This window comes from Strix uralensis, chromosome 18 (genome assembly GCF_047716275.1).
Source record: "Strix uralensis isolate ZFMK-TIS-50842 chromosome 18, bStrUra1, whole genome shotgun sequence".
Taxonomy (NCBI): domain Eukaryota; kingdom Metazoa; phylum Chordata; class Aves; order Strigiformes; family Strigidae; genus Strix; species Strix uralensis.
The window spans coordinates 15,574,841-15,594,453 of NC_133989.1; the positions used below are offsets into that span (position 1 = coordinate 15,574,841).

Consider the following 19,613-nt stretch of genomic DNA (forward strand, 5'->3'; position numbering starts at 1 on the left):
ACTCCCTCCAGCCATGGGCACAGGCAGTGTCAGTGCTGGGCAAGAGATGAAGAGCAAAGCAATTTGAGCTCCGAGGGAATGGCTGCGTTCATGCCGCAGACTGGGGGGCAGTCTGCAGCCCCTAATTTAATTTTAAAACAGATGATAGTGTGTGGATGTCCATTCACTAGCAGTGGATTTCATCAGTCCAGGTGACAACAAAAGCTTGAGTGAGGAGTTAATCCCCTCCTGATCTACCTCCTGCTATGGAGCATCCCCTGGCCCTGCAGCTTCAGGCCTGGGCTGGATCTTTGTCAGAGTGATTTGCATCCCTCTGCCCTGGAGTAACTGCCTACTCAGCAATGGTGCAAAGCACACCAGGGCTTGTGAAATGCGTGTGCCTGATGCCATTATCCGTCCAGGTGTGTAGATGTGACATGACAGCTTCACAGAATCACAGAATCATCTCGGTTGGAAAGGACCTTGAAGATCATCCAGTCCAACCGTTAACCCAGCACTGACAGTTCCCAACTACACCAGATCCCTAAGCGCTATGTTGACCTACTCTTAAACCCCTCCAGGGATGGGGACTCCCCCCCTGCCCTGGGCAGCCCATTCCAACACCCAACAACCCCTTCTGCAAAGAAATGCTTCCTAAGAGCCAGTCTGACCCTGCCCTGGCGCAGCTTGAGGCCATTCCCTCTTCTCCTGGCGCTTGTTCCTTGAGTCAAGAGACTCATCCCCCCCTTCAGGGAGTTGCAGAGGGCCATGAGGTCTCCCCTCAGCCTCCTCTTCTCCAGACTAAATCCCCCCAGTTCCCTCAGCCGCTCCCCATCAGACCTGTGCTCCAGACCCTGCACCAGCTCCGTTGCCCTTCTCTGGACACGCTCGAGTCATTCAATGGCCTTTGTGGAGTGAGGGGCCCAAAACTGAACCCACTCATCGAGGGGCGGCCTCACCAGTGCCGAGCACAGGGGTGAGATCCCTTCCCTGTCCCTGCTGGCCACGCTAGTGCTGATACAGGCCAGGATGCCATTGGCCTTCTTGGCCACCTGGGCACACTGCTGGCTCCTGTTCAGCCAGCTGTCAATCACCCCCCCCAGGTCCCTCTCTGACTGGCAGCTCTCCAGCCACTCCTCCCCAAACCTGTAGCGCTGCTGGGGGTTGTTGTGGCCCAGGGGCAGCACCCGGCATTTGGCCTTAGTGAAGCTCATGCAGTTGGCCTCAGCCCATCGCTCCAGCCTGTGGTTCAGAGCTTGGTAAAATCCCGGGGGAGGGAGATGATGCTTGAGCAGTCCCTGGTGAACCCCGTTTGCTCCAAGTGGAAACCCTCTGGGCCCGGCCCTTCCACCTGGGAGAGTCTCGGTCATTTCGGGAAGAGTGCTGGGCTGTTGCTATTCCTTAGAAATATTTATTGCCAAAAACTGGCAGTAGGTGATGGGAGGCGATCCAGGAGCTGAGCATGGGATTGACACCTTGCTGCACTTCTTGTATTGATGGCTGCAGATGCTGAGCTCATCAAGGTGTGATCTGCCCTCCTTGCCTGAAACAGGCTGTGCTGCCAGCTGAGAGGTGGGTCAGTGCCCCTCTGAGCCAGCTCATAGCCCCCTCTTAAACTTCAGGACAAACAGTTGGTGTCACTCACTCAGCTCAGACTTCGGGAGATTATTCAGAAAATGTACAAATCCAGTAAAAAGTCTGGCCCTAGACATAGTGAGTTACAGTCATTCTTGGCTTCGTTCCCCTACAGGAAGGGAAAAAATACCTAGTCTTATTCTAAAAGGGCCCTTGTGCCCATTGTAATAGCTTATTTCCTAAACATAAATTAATTTATCTGCATGACCTACTGGGGGAAGTGTCATTAGCCTCAGTTAGTAGAGGTGAGGTTGAGACACAGAGCTGGCGCCCAAGGTCATGGAGGACGTCTGGGGAAGAGCCAGGAACCACTCCTGAATCTCATGAATTTCTGGCTGGTACCTTAAAGGCCAGTCCTGTCTGTAATGCCTTACCCAACCTGCAGTCCTGCTGGCCACTGATTAGTTTTGTTGTCAGCATTTTCCTGGTGGGAGGAGGCAGCAAGGTGCCTCCAGATTAGCAAGGTTGTGAAAAATAGCTTTCCAACCGGCCTGGTGACCTTTTGACAGCAGGAGAGAATTCACAGGCAGAAGATGGAGACATCGTGATTTAAAATTAGAAACGATGGGGAGCTGTATCTTTGCCCCTTGAAGTGGAACAGGAAAACTGACCTGTTCCTGATCCCATCCTGGGTGGCTGGGACATGGTTTAGGGTTTCATATCTCCATTACAGAAAGTGCTCTGGGCTGCCTGCCTCAGGCAAGGCACGCTTTGCTACCAGGTACCTGCGTCCGGGAGCCTTGGCTCGGGGAGCAGCACTGCGTGGGGGAGTGTGGGAGAGGGCAGGGAGCAGAGCTGCCTCCCGGCGCACACAGCAGGCACCATCTCTGCCTAAAAGCTACTGTGCAAAGTTCAGCTCTGCTGGTTCAGTCTGTAAAAGTGTCTGATACGCTCAGCTGCTAAATAAACCTAGCCCAAGGTTGGATGAGCAGATAAGTTCCAATTAGAGGATCTGAATATTGATTTACTGGGAAGAAAATATGACATTAAAGGATCACTGGAAGACTAAAGCTGAACTGACGTAATATTTAAAATGAAAGGCCATGAATTTGCATCAGAATATAGGAGCAAGGCTTTGACAAGACAGGCAACTAATTAAAGTGCATCAGTTAAATGGAGTTCCTCCCTATTTTATCTTCCATGGTCGGAAATATAGAAAAGGCACTTGTTAGAAAAATAGGCGCTATTTATATCTAGGTGTTACTGATAACATCCAGAAAGGCACAAAGGGTAGAGATCTCTGCTCTGACTCATGTTTCAGGCATCTCTTTTTCAGGAGGAATGGTACAGTCCTGTCAGACTAAGCAAACAGACAAAGCAGGAGCCCAGGAATGCTGACTGTCTGAGCTGAGCTGCTTTGCATTTGTTCTGAAGTCAAATGGTTTGGTTTCTCCAACTTCCTGTCTCTCCTAGGGCTCTGGTGGGAGACACCCACAGGTTTTGGAAGGGCCCTGGAGGGCAGACAAGTGCTGAAATTGTCTTTGTGCAGAAGAGAGGCAGGGGCACAAGCAGGTCCAAGCTCCCAGCTTGCATGGAAAGCCCATACAGGAGAAGATCTCAGCCTGGAGGGACACACATGATGAGCCTGATCTTGGGCTTCCTCAGATGGAAAAGCCTCAGTGATTCAAGCTGTTTTGGGAAGACCTAAGCCAACTGAGCTGCCCTTAATTCTGTGGAGACTCCCTAGCAGCTCAAAGGATGAACTCCAGGTCTCCTTTCCCTTATGAGCAGCATAACCCATCTGCAGAGCTCTCCTTGCTCTTCCTCGGTTTTGTTCTCTGCAGAAGGTTGACTGAAATCCTCAATATTAGCTTGACAGAAGTGCTTCATTGCTTTGTTCCTCCCGGTGCTGGAGCATGGAGAAAGGGGGCTGAGTGACCTGAGGGAAAGCAGAAACCCTCTCCCACCCAGCTCAACTCCCAGGGCAAGCTTCAGCACCTTGAGGTCACTTCCACGGTGGTGCACTCTGATCTCACCTGCAAGCATCAACCTCAGCTGGAGTCTTATCCAGGACGGCAAGGGGAGGCAAAGTGATGCCGAAGCAGGAGCAGCAGATTTAGCTCTACCATTTTTGTGTCACACAAAGGCACGTGGCTGCATTGATGTGCCTCCACTCACCCGTCCTCTACGCCAACACCAGCCCTGCCCCACGTTTTGCAGGGGCTGTTGCTGTGCCCTGGCACATAATGCTGAAATTACCTTCTCTTCCTTTCGAACCACTTGGCTTTGCAAAGATGCCATTTCTTCTCTCCCATTTCAAAAAGAAAATTTTCTGAGAAGTTTGAGGGAACAAAGGAAGAAAGAAACCAAAGAGAAAAGGAGTTTTCAAGTTGTACCATCAGATTCTGGCTGAGACATGCTGCTGGTGTCAACTTTTTTTTATGCGCAACTGGAGCTGGTGCCATTTCACACCTGCTCCATGCTTGTTTAAATGACACATAATTATGATAGGCAGTGTAAAGATGAAGCTTCATCCCCAATTAAAATGCATTTTCTGTCTTTCATTTCCTCCCCCAGTTGAGGAGGAAACCCCTGGAGAGCAAGATTTTTAAGTTTAATGAAGTAGGAGGTGCCTGCAAAATTAAAGGTAATCTTGTTTATTAGAAGAAAATCGGAGCTGATACATAGTGTTTCCAGAATATTGTGTTTCTGTGTGATGCCCTGGGGAGTGTTTCAGGTTACTGGAAATGCCAGTGTAAGAATCACAGGTCATCATATGAGAGAGCATCCGGTCTGTGATAGCTGCTGACTGGAAATGTGTATATTCCCACGGCAGCACCGGGCTGGTCCCTCTTTACTTTTTCTGGAGTTCCTGATCGATCCCACTGCCGGTGCCAGTGCAGCGCCTTGTGTTTGGCATGTGGCCCTAAGGAGAAAGAGGAGCAGCACCAGTCCCACAGGTACATCCCTGCAGGCCCTTTGTGTGAGCCAGAAGGGCATGTCGCCTGTTTTGTACAAAGTATGTTAGAGACCCCCAGCACAGGCTTTCTGTTTGCAGGTGGTCTGACCTCAACAGTTAGCAACTGGGACAGAACTGTAGCTTTGGGGAAATTAGAAGGTGTTTTCATTGGGGTCTTCATCCCCGCATGAGGTGGCGATGTGAGCATGGTGCTGGGGTGACATTTGCTGTGCTCTGAGCTCTGCCGGAGTGTGAGCACCACCTACCAACCCCACAGCTTTGCTGGGCAAGTTCCCTTTGCTGCTTCATCAAAATTCAGCCCATTGTGGCGAGTCCCCTGCCCTGAGGACGAGCGTTGGGTTTTTAAGGGTCTATGATATATCTTAGTCAGTATCTGCGCTATTTCATCCTTTATTCCTTCCCCCAACTTCCTCTGAATGCCATCCAGCCCCTGTGATTTATTACCCTTCAGTGCATTTCGCTTTTTGTTGGAGAATTTATATTTAATTTTTATGCCCGTTATCATTCAGGGAGAGGAGGGAAATGCTTTGGGAGCCCAGAGTGAAAATAAACCAGCACATTTTAGTGCAGTTACTTTGTTTGAAAGATGTTGTTGTATTTTGGCAGGGTACTTGCCTCCTTCCTCCTTCACTTTTGCATCGTAAGTTGAAGTGGTTCTAGAAAAATCACAGGACTGTGCACTGCACTGATTGCCTCCAGCTTTGTAAGGGCTGGAGACTGCTGCTCCTGCTGCCTGAATTCATTAGGACTCATGCAGTGAAGAGGAACTTGGTGTAAGAGCAAGACAATTTGGTTTTTCGTGTAGCTGGAGACTTGGGAAATGAGGGGATTATGCATCAGCAGAGGTGGACTTCCTTTTCTTAGCTCCCTTGATCTTCTTAGTGGTGAGGTTTTTCTGTGACACCTCCTGTACAGCTTCAACTTCAGGTTATCAGGCACCTGTGCTGACCTCATCTGGGTCTGACTTAACATCCGAAGGGACATAGAGATGTAGTATTTTGGCCGTTGGTCTCCAAGAGGTGCACAGTGGAACCAATAGCAGAACTCAGAGCTTCTGATGCTCTTTGATGCACCATGTCCCTCTGCCCCTCATACTTCCCCTCCCCTCCCACACTTTTAGGTTCCTATCAGCAGGAGAAGGCTTTAGGAGCAAGATAAACACTTCTGTCTCAGTTGAGGCATCTGGGTCAGTTTGGGAGGAGGATGGGGAAGGCATTCAGACCTTCATTCAGATCTCAGGCAAAATCTCTGTTCCTCCTTCCTTGCTGGAATTTGCTTCTGTAATTCTCCATCTGCCCTGTTCTGTCTAAGCAATGGCGAAGTAGGGACCTTCAGGGCTCTGGCAGGTATGATCAGAGCAGGCCATGAGCCATTTTCTTTTCCACATCCCTAGGATCTCTGAGAGTTTTGATGTTCAGGGCTCTGCTCAGACCTAAGTTTCTCTTACTCTCTCCCCTCTTCTGCATCTCTCCTGCATGAAGGCCTGTTCTCACAGCATTGCTGCACTCATCGTTGATTCCAACACTTTTACATACTCAGTTGAACTTCTGAGAGATGCTACCAGATCTCTGAGAGGAGAGACTCAATAAACTTGAATGATGCATCCATTGAAATGGAGGGAGACTGAGGAAACAGCACAGGGGGAAGTTCATCGTCCTGAATGCTTTGTTGGGTTCTTAGATGGTGGGAAACGTGGCCACGTGGCAGCATCCCTGCTTTTAGCCTTCATCACTGCAGTGGGTTTTTCATGCAGAGCTTTGAACCCCTGTGCAGGAGAGATTATCCATCGGTGCACTGCCAGAGTGTGCAGAGACTTCTGCTGTGAAAGCCAGCATGTCACCTCTGATCAGTTCATTAGATACGTGTGACCTCATTGTTGGTTGAAGCCCAGTGCTTCATTTCTCTGTCTCTTTAGTGCTTTCTCTGTTTTAATTAAAAGCTTCATTCCAGTTTGACCTTTTGCAGTGCTGTAGCATAACTGCAACTGAATTGAGCCTCTAAGTACAGAGGGTCTCTCCTGGTGGGCTGGGTGGATGAACTATAACCATTCAGCCTAACGTTTATGATGACTGGCAGGAGCCCTGCCTGCCCCTCCTGCCCTCCCCAGGGGATCAGACAGCCCATGTATCTGAGTATAGAGCAGGGTGGGAAAAAGTATTGTTCTTTCAATAAAAGCCATGGTTACTCAGGAAATATTGCAGGAGGTGGGAATCATCATCAATTTGAGGAGGGTGGAGAAGGAAGAGTGGGAATCTCACAGTGATTTATTGCCTCTGTTGTAGATCATTGTTAGCCCAAGAAGGCTGATTGGAAGCAATGGGTTTAAATCACTGGGTCTTGTTAATGGCTTGGGCACTGGAGTGGGAGTATGGAGACCTGGATCCAGTTCCCACCAGCTCTGGAGTGTATAGGAGGTGAGCTCGGAGGGACAGTCCTTGTTCTGGAGCCCAGGGCTGAAGAGCACAAAGCACGGAGGATGTCTCGCTACATCCCAGCTATTCAACCACAGCTCCCACTCCTTGCCTGGAGTTCTGGGACTGGTGTGGGGGGAGATTTGGTATGTGTCTGGTTGCAGAGGAGGAAGGAATTGTTGAGACCTAGATTCCCACCTCTAAAGCAGTTAGCCCAGCTCTTACAGGATGAGCAACCATGCTCTGCAGCCTTCCCTGCGAGGAGCGTCGCCTGCCAGCCTGACTATGCCGACACAGCTGCACCAGGAGCCTGTTCACTGGGCACTGGTGTATTGCCCAGCATAAAAATGCCATAAAAAGTCCTGCAGCTCCCACTACCAAATTGCAGTATCCTGGCTGAGTTTCTACCTGACCAGTCTCTCAAAGTGATGTAAAGTCCCCAGAGGTATTTTGGCTGGGGGGGGCGTAGAGGAACTGTCTTAAAGCTGAACATTTCAATTCCATCAACAAAATGTTTCAATTCAAGTTGGCCTGACCCAAAGCAAAATCAAAACACATTCTCAAAACAGAAAAAAAAAAACCATAAAGTTTCTGCTTTACTGTGGGGCATTTCAGTTTGAAGAAACTCTTGTTTTCCCTGAATAAATCCTAGCCATCGTGACCAAACATTCTTGTCTGCTTCTATCTGCCGGTTACCTCGTTCTCTGCAAGCATTAACATGATGCATCAGTTCTTGTGGGATTTCCCACACCCAAGCTGGTCCGAACCACCTCCCCAGCAGCTATCCCACGTACTCAGCCCTGCGAATGCAACCGACTGTCTGCTCTGGTTTGAGCTCCTTGCTAAGCAGCTCAGAGTCTTAGCTCAGAAAGTCCTAGGTCTGATCCTTGCAGACAGCCCGCCAGCAGCTTTTCTTTCCTATGCAGCATACCCTTCTCTGCTGAGGGTTAGAAAGTACTGGATTATCTACTTACCACAGCTGGCAAAAAACCCTCTGTGTCCTGATTTTTGCAGGGTGAAGCGGAGACCGTAGAGGGGTGCTGCGCCTGCTCCCAGACCAGTGACGGGAAGGACTGACACTCCCCAAGTGCCCACACCAGTCCCAGTAAGTAACTGTGTCTTGAGGTACCTTTAGACGTGAGGAATGGTGGGAGGGATCCCTGCAGTTCCCAGCTGCTGCTGTTCTGCTGTGCGAGGCGGGACCTGGTAGTGAGATCTGGGGCAGTGAGGACACTTTGCTTGAGATGCTGAATTGTATGAGTGGGCTTCATTCTGGGTTCAGGCTGAAGGTTTTCTCTCTTTGAGCCTGCTGAAAGTGGCCTCACTCTGGCCTGGTGTAAGCATTCGAGGAATCAAAGGTTGATGGATGTGCTGAGAATCTTCCATTCCCTCGTGTGCTATTGGCAATAGGAACAGAATTGCCTTAATTACACCCTGATGGGCAAATTGTGATCATTTTGGACACAGTGGGTTTCGACATGTTTTGGCTTCTGATTCGTTGCTTATACTTCTTCTAAAAGTTATGTTTGCAGTTTGTTGTGAGTGAACGTGAATATGAACGTGACTTCTGGGTAACGTAGAGGTGGACTCTGCTCTTGACTTTCCTGGTGCACACCCCGGTGCAAGAGGTTGCAAAGAGAAGCTGTGCAGAAGTGCTGCACGTGGGGGACGTTGTGCTCAAGGCAGATACACACCTTGCAGAGCTGGTGGTGTGGTGGAGGAAGGTGCCCAGAGTTTGATCGAAACCCTGGTACTGCCTCTGCACAGGGTAGGCAGAGTGTTCTCTTGAAAATGGGCTGAGAGAAAGCACCCTCTTGATATTCCTTTGAACACCAGCAAATCAGGACTGCGTTTCTTAGCACTTTGATCAGGACAGGGGAGTTCCCCCATCCCCAAAAGGTACAGCAGTGTCCTCAGGCCACAATTTAGGAAGATGACCAGCTCTAAAGTGCTGACAGACACAGCACTGTCAGGACATGAGCTGTAACATCCCCCAGACCTGGCTTGGCTAGGTAGGCTGAGCTGAAAGCATCTCTTTGAAGAAGAGGTTCTGTGGAGGAAAGGAGGAGAAGGGTTTAGGGATCAGGTCCAGTGACAGTGTGACCTAAGTACTGGGAAATGCTGGTCCAGGAATTGCTGCGGCTATTAGAAGCTTGCTGTGTTCCTGAGCAATGAAGTCAATGGAGTCCTGAGCTGGGAGATCTCTTCCTGCTTTTGTGGGAGTTTTTAGTAAGAATGGAGTAACGGGACTCTAGGTGAATAAAACCTGGAGTTTGCTTCAGCAGAGGCTCAATGAAGATTTCAGGGCATAACTGTGCTATGCACAATTCATGGTGTGAAGATGGAACGGTGTAATGTTTTCAGCAGTGACTTTCCCCTCCACTTCCCAGACAGGTGGCTAAAAGCAGGTCCTCAATTTCCAGTTCAACAGGGTTTACAGTCCTAGTGTAACACATATGTTTTATTTGGTATCGTGGCTGGATTTTTCCTTAGAATTTACGTAGGAGGGAGAAAAAAAACATATGTGATCAGGTAAAACTTCTTAACATACAGGTAGGAGCTCTGGTGTTGTGTGGTGGACCCCAGGAGATACCATGTACACAGTAAATAAGGATCTAAGAGTTTTATACTTCTTACATGATTTGGAAATCTAATCCAGGAAACTGCAAATAACAAAGATTCACCTGAACTTTCTCAAACCAAAACCAGGCAGCTGAAGGAGAAAGGGAATTTGGGCTTGCTTATGACTTGTCTAAAACCATTTTCTGCTTCTAGCTTAATATACCTTCCCTTAGTAGTAGTGAGAATATCTTGACACAAAGTAGGACTAAAAAATTCTGACATACAGATATGTTAAACAAATGAGCTGGCTAAAAACCCTTTTCTGCATGAATAAGAGAACTACTGTGCCCTAATTCCATAGATGGGGATTTAACTCAGCAAATGAAATTACGGGATTCAGCAGCGTTGAAGAAATACCTTATTTTTTTAATATTCAAGACATTTTAAAAAAGAACACTGCCAGAATTTTTTCGAAGTTTTGTTTTGGCTGTTGGCATATTAAACAGTGCTTTAAACTATGGCATATAAACCAGTGACATATTAAACAGTGCTTTAAACTCCTTTTGTACAGGGTATTTACTGTTAGTGAAGAAAAGTGTCTTTTATCCTGCGTGTACAGACTGCAGAGCTTGAACTGCGGCACCTTCTTCAATCTGTGAGTTCTTCACTTTCACAGGACTTCTGAACTCTTGAACGCTGCTCGTTGATTATTTGCTTTTTCATTTTTCACTTCTCCCTCCATTTATTGTGAGCGCACAGAATAAAGGTTGATTCCAGAGGGAGGTGTGAAACTGCCTATTTCTTGGGGGATGGAGAAAAAGCTGTGAAAATATCTGTCATTCAGGCAATTGGCAAAGAGCATTGAGAGTAACTCTGGAGAACTAGGGAGGCTGATGAAAATGCCCATTATTCCGGCAATGCAGGGAAGGTCACAGAAATACCTGTTATTTGAGTCCACCCATATAGGGTTGGAAGTGTCCCATAGTTAGAGGACACAGAGCATCCTTACGTAGCTCAGTGAAAACTAGGTGGATGAAATTTTCTGTCTGTCTTTTTAGAAAAAACACAGTGTTGGAGCAGGCCACCGCAGTGTCTAATCACAAATAAATCTGACTAATCACTTGTTCAGGTCATTTATCAGCTCCGGCAGTTCCTGTCCTTCCAGGATTAGGATGGCACTCGGTAGCCATTTAAGCTATGATCTGGTAGTGACCTTCTTAGCACCCTGTGGGCCAAGGAAGGAAGCGATGTAACAGGTTTCTTAATTTAGAAAAGATGACGCGGGTCAGGAGGAGGTCGCAGGTGTTGGTGCCCAGCGCAGATGCTGGTAGGTGCAGGCTCTGGGTAAGGGCTGCAGTGTCCGGTGCGAAGGGAGATGCAGGACGTGAATGGTGTATTCACAGGGTTCATGATCAAGTCTAAAAAAGCTGAACTGTGGGACCAGGTTACCCTCTGTGCCTAAGATACCTTTGTCAAGGAAATGAAGGGGCGGTAGGATAACTCATGAATCTCACTATAAAGTTGTAATTCTTTCCAGAGGCTCTACAGGTGACATGAACCATCAGAAAACAACCTCAGTGGTGTGCAGAGCAGGGATAGCCTCCTGTCAACTGCTTCTTCTGCTCTTTGCAACACTCACTTTGCAGCTCTAACATTTCAACAAAAGTGGGCAAGTACTTCATGCCTGGCGCAGACTGGCTTTGCCCTTTGTGGCTTGTTTTTTCTTTTTTTTTATTATTTATTCGTCTGTGGACAATTAGATGATGAGATTTCTGCAGTGTGGATTTCTCTTCATACTTTTGCAAGCGTGTGCTGGGAAGATCATTGAATGCAATTATGTCATCAGCAACATCCCTTCCCAGGGCTGGGATACGGTGGAGGAGCAGGTGGAGATGAAGTACCGAGTAGTTCAGAGCAGGGTGCAGTGCGCTTGGCTTTCTGTCCCCTGTTACCAGCCCCGTGTGTTTCTGACCACGGACAGACTGAAATGCAAGTATTTGCAAGAGTGCAGTAAAAATCAGTTGTCTTCAGTGGCTTGTGTGTTTTTGAAAACCTCAAAGGAAGGGAGAAGAAACCCAAATAATTGAAGCTTCCCTCAGAGAGTTCCCAGTAGATAAAACAAAGTATGTGATTTTGTTTAGTGATAAATGGGAGAAGAGGCTTCAGCCCTGTCCCTGCTGTCTGCTGCAGAGCCCAGAGCATGGTCCTAGCAATGAGAGTGATTGCCAGCCACTGACACAGAGGTGCAGAAGTGGGGGTATGATGCCCATTTGTACCATCCCTTCTGCAGATGGAATGTTGGACGTGCCTGCAGTCACCTGCTTTGGCCGTTGGTTACAGCACAAACTGATGAGTCAAAATAGACCTCAGTAAAAGACAGAAAGAGCGACCCCTTCTAGGCCAACTAGAAGTGGAGACAGGGAGAACTGGTTAAAAAGCTGCCTGGAAAGTGAACCCAGGGTCTGTCGCACCCATTCTGTCTCCTTGTAGACCCAGTGATCCCAGGCTGTCCCAGAAAATGCAGGTGGACCATGAGGATAAGCAGATTGAAGCATGTACACACCCACCGTGCTCCAGCAATGGGAGCCCTGAGACCACCCAGAGAGGACCAATCTGTCTTGACACTTTATGCCAAAGTCCTGGGAATCTTGGTACCTCTAAAGAGTTTTTCTTTTGCTATAGACTCAGTGTGGTGAGGCTATAATTCTTGTCTCAGGAGACAGAGCTGACGTGGTGGCTGCGAACCATGGATGGGGCGAAGGGCAGTCTGGGCTGTGTAGGACACGAACAGAAATCCCCTCCAAAGCTAGTGCTCCCCAACCTTTATCTACAGTAAATAAACTCAAGGACCGTTAAAAATCCTTTCTAAGTAGACTCTCTGGAAGGATTGCCCACATTCCTGTGCTGGAAATAACCTAGTGGCATGTGTGATATTTGTAAGCAGTTACCTGGAGGATGTTTCCAGGCAGCTGGTTCATCTGGAACAGGTTTTGTCTTGAGTAGGTTCGTGCTTGCCTGATGAGAGCAGGCTGCAGAGCCCGCAGAGCAAACGCACGGTGAGAGGAGTGCTCTCCTCACACAGAGACCCCAGTCCATCACTGCTCTCTGCAGGGAAGCAGATGAGTTTTGGGCTAGAAGAGCCATGTTCTTGATGCTAAAGTTTGTTGTGAAAGCAGAGCATGTTGGGAGTTGTTTTGATCGAAGATGATTAGGAGTCATTTAGCAGTTGCAAGCACCAGGAGTGTGGTCTGCAGGCTCAGATCCTGGTGTCAGCCAGCTCTGAAGTTCTCCATAATGGAGCTGTCCCCTCCCTTTGCTCCCGTCTGCATTCTGCCTATATGGAGCTGAGCTTAGCTGGCTTTGAGTGGGAACCCAAGCAGTTCCCATAAAGGATCAGGTTTTCCAGCGAGAGCCAAGTCCTGACACACTGAACTGCCGTTCTTCATGCTGGAGCCTTCAGAGGTGGATGCTGGGCGCTGACCTTCACTGAGAAGCTGTTTCCTCATTTCTGCCCATATCAGGCTCGTGTGGCTCTGCTGGGCATGAGTTAGTGGAAGATGAGATGCTAATTAACCCTTCATAAACAGCCTCATTGCTCTGTGGTTTTAAATAAGCAAATTAATTGCATGGAGCTCTCACCTGCTCTGCAGCAGCAGGAAAGCTGTGGTGTTTCTGGATGCCGAGTGATGGTTTGGGACAGGCCATCACTAGCAGCTCTACCTGGGTGACCCTCCTGCTCTGGACCTTCCACCTGAGTGTGCATTCTGCAAGCAGAAGGTTATGTAGCTCACTCATTTCTCTCATATGAGAAGATCAGAGTGTTTGGTGTTATTTAAGGACAGTAAGGCTGAACAGAAAATCAAAAATATCTTTACATAGCATACATGATCCAGTGGATTGTACTAGACCTGGTTTGAGATTTAAAACCTTCATAATCCAGAAAAACTCCAGCATATGTCTACTTTTAAACCTATAAATTCAGTTAAAACTCTTATGCTCAAAGCAAGCCATGGGTTAGTAATACCTCCTGAGTCAATTTCTAGAGCTGAGCTAGTTTCCTGGGATCAACCCAAAATGTTTGATTCTTTTAAGAACTGAGTAAGCGATTCATAATGAATACTGTATCTGAGAATTAAGTTTGCTACGAATCTTGATCTTATCAAAATAACATGTCAATTTAAGTTATCTGACTTGGGGATTTTTGGTTTTTTCATTTCTGGATGTGCTTTTTGAAATTATCTTCTTTTCAGAGCTTCTCAAGACTTGAAGGTTAATTCAGATTAAGGTACTGTATGAATGGAAAACGTAAAATCTTTTCTGAAATAACTTCTGTGTAAGCACCAGCTGACAGATGATCACATGAGTCATTTCTTCTGCTATGATTGAGGATAATACCTGTGGTCAAACTTCAGGTGAAAACGTTTGCAGAATGAAACCTTAAAAGTTTCTGGATTGCTCCAGAGGGAAGGTCAGAACTGCCCCAGGTGTTAGTGGTCTGTCACAGGCACATCCCCTGGCTGTGTATGTGTCCATTGAACGGGAACCCAGCTGGAGTGAATTTGTGAAGCCTGGAGTGGGGTGGATTGTATTTATTGACACCTTAAATCCTTCTTAGAGAAACAAGCTAGTGGTCAGAAGGACATAGGATGGGTTCTTCTCACATGTTTCTGAACCACCAGGTCCTCACCATCTTGGCTTGTTTTCCCCATCACCTCCAAGCTGTTTTTTGCCTCTCCTGTCAAGAACCAGTTGCTGCCCACTCAAGCAGTATTGCGCATTGTGGAGAGAAAAGCCAGGGGACAGGATTTACTGCTAGATGGAGTCAGGTTTAAATGTCTGTCTCCTGAGTTCTCCACTGTAATTTTCCCAGATTCCCTGGCCAGTCGGCTGGGCTTCAGTCATCAAAGGCATCCAGTTGGTGTTGAGGAGCTGGGCCTGAATGTCTCAATTCTCAGCCTCCGAAAGGGAATAGTCTTTCTGCTCCAGCTTGAACGGGTGTTATGACCATGGAAACATTCCTCCATGAGGTGCTCAGGCACTGGGAACAAGAGACAAGTGAGTACCTCAGTGCTGCTCGTTCACTCTGTCCTCTCCTAACCAGATGCAGCTTTCTGGTTGCATCTCTAAGTACCAGAGCTGGGAAGTGAGTCAGAAAGCAGAAGTCAAGGGAATGCCTTAAAATGAAAATACAGAAATAGATCTCTCTTTGCACATCTTTTCTCGGCTTCCCATTGCAAGTCTGTAATGGCGTGTGCTTGATGGGATATGATGGCTCTGACCTTGTCAGATGCATCAAATATATGACATGTGAGCATGGATTATTTTTTTTTTTTAAGGAGAGAAATAAGAATTAGCAAGAAACTCAGAAAAGACAAACAGACAGATGGCCACATTTCTTCATCAATAGAAATCCAGTCCTGAGATTTGCTTCCAGCTTGGCTTGAATTGGAGATTTCAGGAAATGAGCCAAATAGTTGCTTATTTTACTGTCTCCCTTCTGTAGCATTTCATTATCATATGTGCTTCTTCTGTGAGGCACTGACCTTTTGCAGGCAGTGGTGTGACACAGAGATAGAGCGCTAACGTAAGGGACCTTGTGCTGCCTGGAGAGTTTAGGCTGGATTGCTTTCCTGGGTGTACTTTAATATCCAGAGGATGCTGGACAATGCCACACACCCTGTGTTTATGATGAGTGGGGCAGGGGGTTGGTTTGGGGTTTTATTTCTTCTAAAATCCTCTCTCTTGTTTGTTTTCTTCCTGAGGGTGGAGGTTCAACTAAAAAAAAACAGGGTCAATGGATCAGTGAGGATGACCTTGGGATGTGCTGGGTAACATTGGAGGACTAATCTGGGTCTCCAGATTTCCTCTGGTAGATGAGCTCTGTAGGGACAAGCTCTTGGTCATGGGCTGTTCTTACCCCCTTCACAGCAGAGGGACAAACAGGTACCGTGACAGCCTTGGTCTCTTGCCTGTTCTCTCCTGTATGCTAGGGGAAGGCCTTATAATCAAACCTTGTTTCATTCCTCTGCATCTTTCCCTAAAAGCTTGGTTTTGCTGTGCTGTCTGGGAGCCAGGATGTGGCACCTGTGCCCTGTTCACCTCCCGTCAGTTATCTCCTCCTCTGCATTGACCTCATCTCATTTGCCTTGTTGTGCCCCATCTCCCCTGCAGACTGTGACTGCAGATTGAACACGTGCCTGGGTTGCATCAAGCACAAAACCAAACCCGGGTTGTCTCTGGGGTTCCCCAACCAGCGGCATAATAGCTCGGAGCAACGGTGTCAGGAAGAGCTTAGCCTGAAACCGGGCTGGTGGTGGCAGTGGGCTCTGTACCTCCCACCTCAGTGTGCGTGGCCACAGGGTGGATATATGCATTATCACAGAATCATTGAGGTTGGAAAAGACCCTCGGGATCATCGAGTCCAACCCTCAGCCCGACTCTACAAAGTTCTCCCCTACACCACATCCACCAACAGCTCATCCAAACGACCCTTAAACACACCCAGGGATGGGGACTCCACCCCCTCCCCAGGCAGCCTATTCCACTCTCTGACCACTCTTGCTGGGAAACGCTTTTTCCTCATGTCCAGTCTAAACCTCCCCTGTTGCAGTTATATATACTTATGTATATTATACTTGAATTTCTTCCAACACACATAAAGCCAGGAAATACCAAAGATTTTGCCTGAATCCTATTGAATAACAGACTTCTACCCTGAAGGTGCTACGTGCAGGGCAGTCTCAGGCCTCTCTGAAGCTGGGTGAATTGAGGGTGTCGTTAATGCTATACCTTTGAACAATGACTCTTTGTAGTTAGGAGGGTTAGTGATTATAGGAATTAGTGTTTTAAAGGGCAAAAGCTTCAAATGTGGTTATATTTGGAGAAATAACTTGGGAAGGGAACATTGTCCTGCTCAGCAGATCTGTCTCCCATGTGACTTCGGGGACGTGCAGCTTAGTGTAGTACAGGTTCGGGAGAAACATCGGTAACAGAGTCCACACACACAGGTGGAAGAGTCTGTCTTACAACAGCTGAACAAGGGAAGCTGCACGGAGCGTGTGCTGACACCCAGCCTGCACTGGCTGTGTGCTCTGTGGCGTTAATTTAAACCACCGTGAAGTTGGTTGCCAACTGATGGGCTGTAAGTGATGCCCTGGTGAGTGGTGAACCATCACCTCGCAGGAACCCAAGGGCTTTCAGTCACTTGCTTGTGCCTTCGTGTAAAAGAACAAGGCAGCTTTTGTTTTTTGCTGTGCACCAAAATTCCCACTGCATCTCAGTAGCAAAACTAATGGGAGTGCTACAACAGGTGAGGAATGACTCCAGGGTATGTGCTTGCAGATTGAGTTCATTAATTTTAAGAAATGCACACAAAATAAGGACAGGCAGTCTCGGTGGAGATGCAGAGTGGGGTCTCGGGAGCGGCTTGCTTGGCTCTGGATCCAGCACAGACTGCCTCTGATCAAAGCCCTGTGGCACCCAGCTCTGCAGCATGCTAAAGTCAAACTGGTATTTCATTGAACTGAGTCCTAATACCCTGTGTGTCTCTGCTCTGGTATGTTAAAAAGCAGTGGAAATACACCCTTTTCCTACTCTATTTACATTACAGCTTCCATGAGACCTTACCCGCTTCCTATTATGGGTAGGGTACAATGAACTATCATTTAACTATCTATAGTCCGGTTCAAACAGCAGCTATAGAGAAGTTTGTTAGGGCAGAGGGAGCACGTTTAGCTCTCTCTGATGTTGTTAATTATCCATTACTTCTTGTCCTACTTCCCTTACAAGCATTCACTGGGGTGCCTGATCAGTGGCCGCTGAGACCTATGAAGGTGCTTGTGCTGTCTTCTGGGTTGACTTTGGCTGCTGTTGTCAGTGTATTGATCTTGCTTGTACCCTTCCTAGTACATCCAAAAAGTCTGCTTTATACTTTTTTTTTTTTTTCCATTTGCTTGTCATAGCTTTGAATGCCTTTATTTCTTCTCTCCTCTGACACAGGTATTTTCTGCTTATAATCTTATTAGTCATCTCTGAGCACCGAAGCAACCTGTTCATTTCAAAGCATGCTGCTGTAAAGGCAGGTGTGATCCAGATTTGTCCAATTCTTTCTTTTCCCTTGTGATTTGAAGGGCCTGAAAATATTTGTGTAATTGTTTCCCCCCCACACACGTGCCCCCAAACCCTCTTCAGCTCTTCTGAAAATTGCATCCCTACTCCTCATGAGAAATCCTCCAAAAGCAAAGCACCGCCTGCGCTACAGTGCAATTAACAGCTGTCTAATGAAACACTGATATAGGGAGCTTTGCAGGGATGGGCAGTAGGAGCTCACAAAGCTCATTGCTCGTGTTGACACGATAACTGGAGGAGGCTCCTGTGGTCTTGGGCAGCCCAGTAAGTGCACCAGCATCCTGGGCTAAAAAGACAGATGCTTTTGAAGCCAGAGGTGGGACTGCCTGTCCCTGCTGACCAGCTGGTCCCGTAGAGGCTGCCTGAGTCCTGACCGCTGCAGAGCTGAAAGCAGGACCTGGATTACAAACAGAAAATCTGTCAGTGCAAAATTGGTGGCATTGGGGGACACCATCCTGCTCTGCACAGAGCTGATGAGCTGCTGCTTATCCTGCCTGGCACGCAACAGTAAATCCTTTGAAAACCGCCATACCCCAGCCCATGACTAATTGCTGCCTTCCTGGTGATGCACCTGAGACTGGGAAGCTGGCGATGGACCACAGGGGTTTGGGCTGACCCACAGCTCTCTGGAGCACAGTTCCTGGCACAGCAGCCCTGGGGCCCCAATACACAGAGATCTGGTGCCTTGAGACAGGGCTCAGGGCTGATGAGCAAGGAGACACCAGAGAGCTGTTTCACTCCTGTCTCACAAAGGTGGACAGGAATGAGACTTCAGGAAAGTCCAGGTTCCCTGGTGCTCAGGTGGGATCAATGACTGCCAGGCTGCCGGGTCATGCTGTCTCCATCCAGCCCCTTCTCCATCTCTGGTTCTCCCAGTGCGTGTCATCACTTTGTTCAAAGTGGAACATCTTCAGTGTAAAAGGGTGAAGGGGGCTCACCCCAGGATAACCCTTGAGGGAAGCAGGCTGCTCCCCTGTGCGGTCTGAGACCTGGCATTCAAGTCCCTGATGGCAAATGGACCCAGCAGGGACTTGGATGTAAGTCTGTGTTTGCCACATAAATCCGCTGAGGCCAGGGTCTTCTGCCCATCACCCAAAGCCTGCCTGTCCTATGAACCTGAAGAAGGCAACAGGATGCATCCACACCAGGACATGGGCTAAACTGAACTGCGGTGGCTGAGATGTTGGTGAATTTTGCTCAGAGCTGGGGGATACCTTCAGAGACCTCTGCAGGGAGTCTGTGGTTTCATTTTGGAGACCCAGAGGGGAGTCCTGGAGGCAGCCAGATCAAGTCTGACCCTGCTCACCACTTTCCTTGTGTCTCAGCAGACATGCATTTAAGATACCCAGCTAAAATACCCCATCCTGCAGGCAGCACCCATGCCCTCTCCTCTGGGGGCAGAGGGGTCGGTGGAAGGAGACCATTTGCAGGCAGGTGGGGGAGTGAATACTCTACTGCATTTTGGCTGCAAAACCCAAGCAGTGGAGCTTGGTGTACCAGCACCTCCGTATTAGCAACGCTGCCTCCTTCTGCAAGATGCTTCCTTTCTTCTTCAATGGTTTCCTGCTTCTCATAGTCTTGAAAATGCATCTGCATTGTTTATCTGACCCTCACATGTGGTCACAGCCTTTACAGCCTCTGCCTTGGCTCCTATTACACTTTCCAAGGCCTCTTCATTGCCTGGGTTTTCTAATCTTTCCGCCAGCACCCATGTTTTATGCCTTGGTTATGCCTCCCTTCCTTTTAATTAATTTTTCACACTACCTTGCTCGTCCCTGTTGCCCTCTTTTATTTAATTTATTGCTCACTAGCCATCATAACCCCTGGGCAAGCCTTTAATTTATCTTTTCCTGCGTCCCATTGCCCCCCTCTGTCCTTTCCCTTTATTGATTTCTCCAGTTTGATTTCACCCTGTGCTTGCCAACACGGTCTCCTACTCTTCCCTCCCCCTCAAAATTGCTTGGCTGAATTTCTCCCCC

General features: G+C 48.1%; 1 protein-coding gene across 4 annotated transcripts in view; it reads left to right on the forward strand.

Moving 5' to 3' along the window:
• Nucleotides 1-19,613, forward strand: part of RALY (RALY heterogeneous nuclear ribonucleoprotein) — a 140,410-nt gene that overhangs the window by 42,091 nt on the left and 78,706 nt on the right. For all 4 annotated transcript variants that reach the window (XM_074888238.1, XM_074888236.1, XM_074888240.1 and 1 more), the window contains exon 2: nucleotides 7,960-8,050. The gene's annotated coding sequence lies outside the window, so the exon portion shown is untranslated. The remainder of the gene's footprint in view (nucleotides 1-7,959; nucleotides 8,051-19,613) is intronic.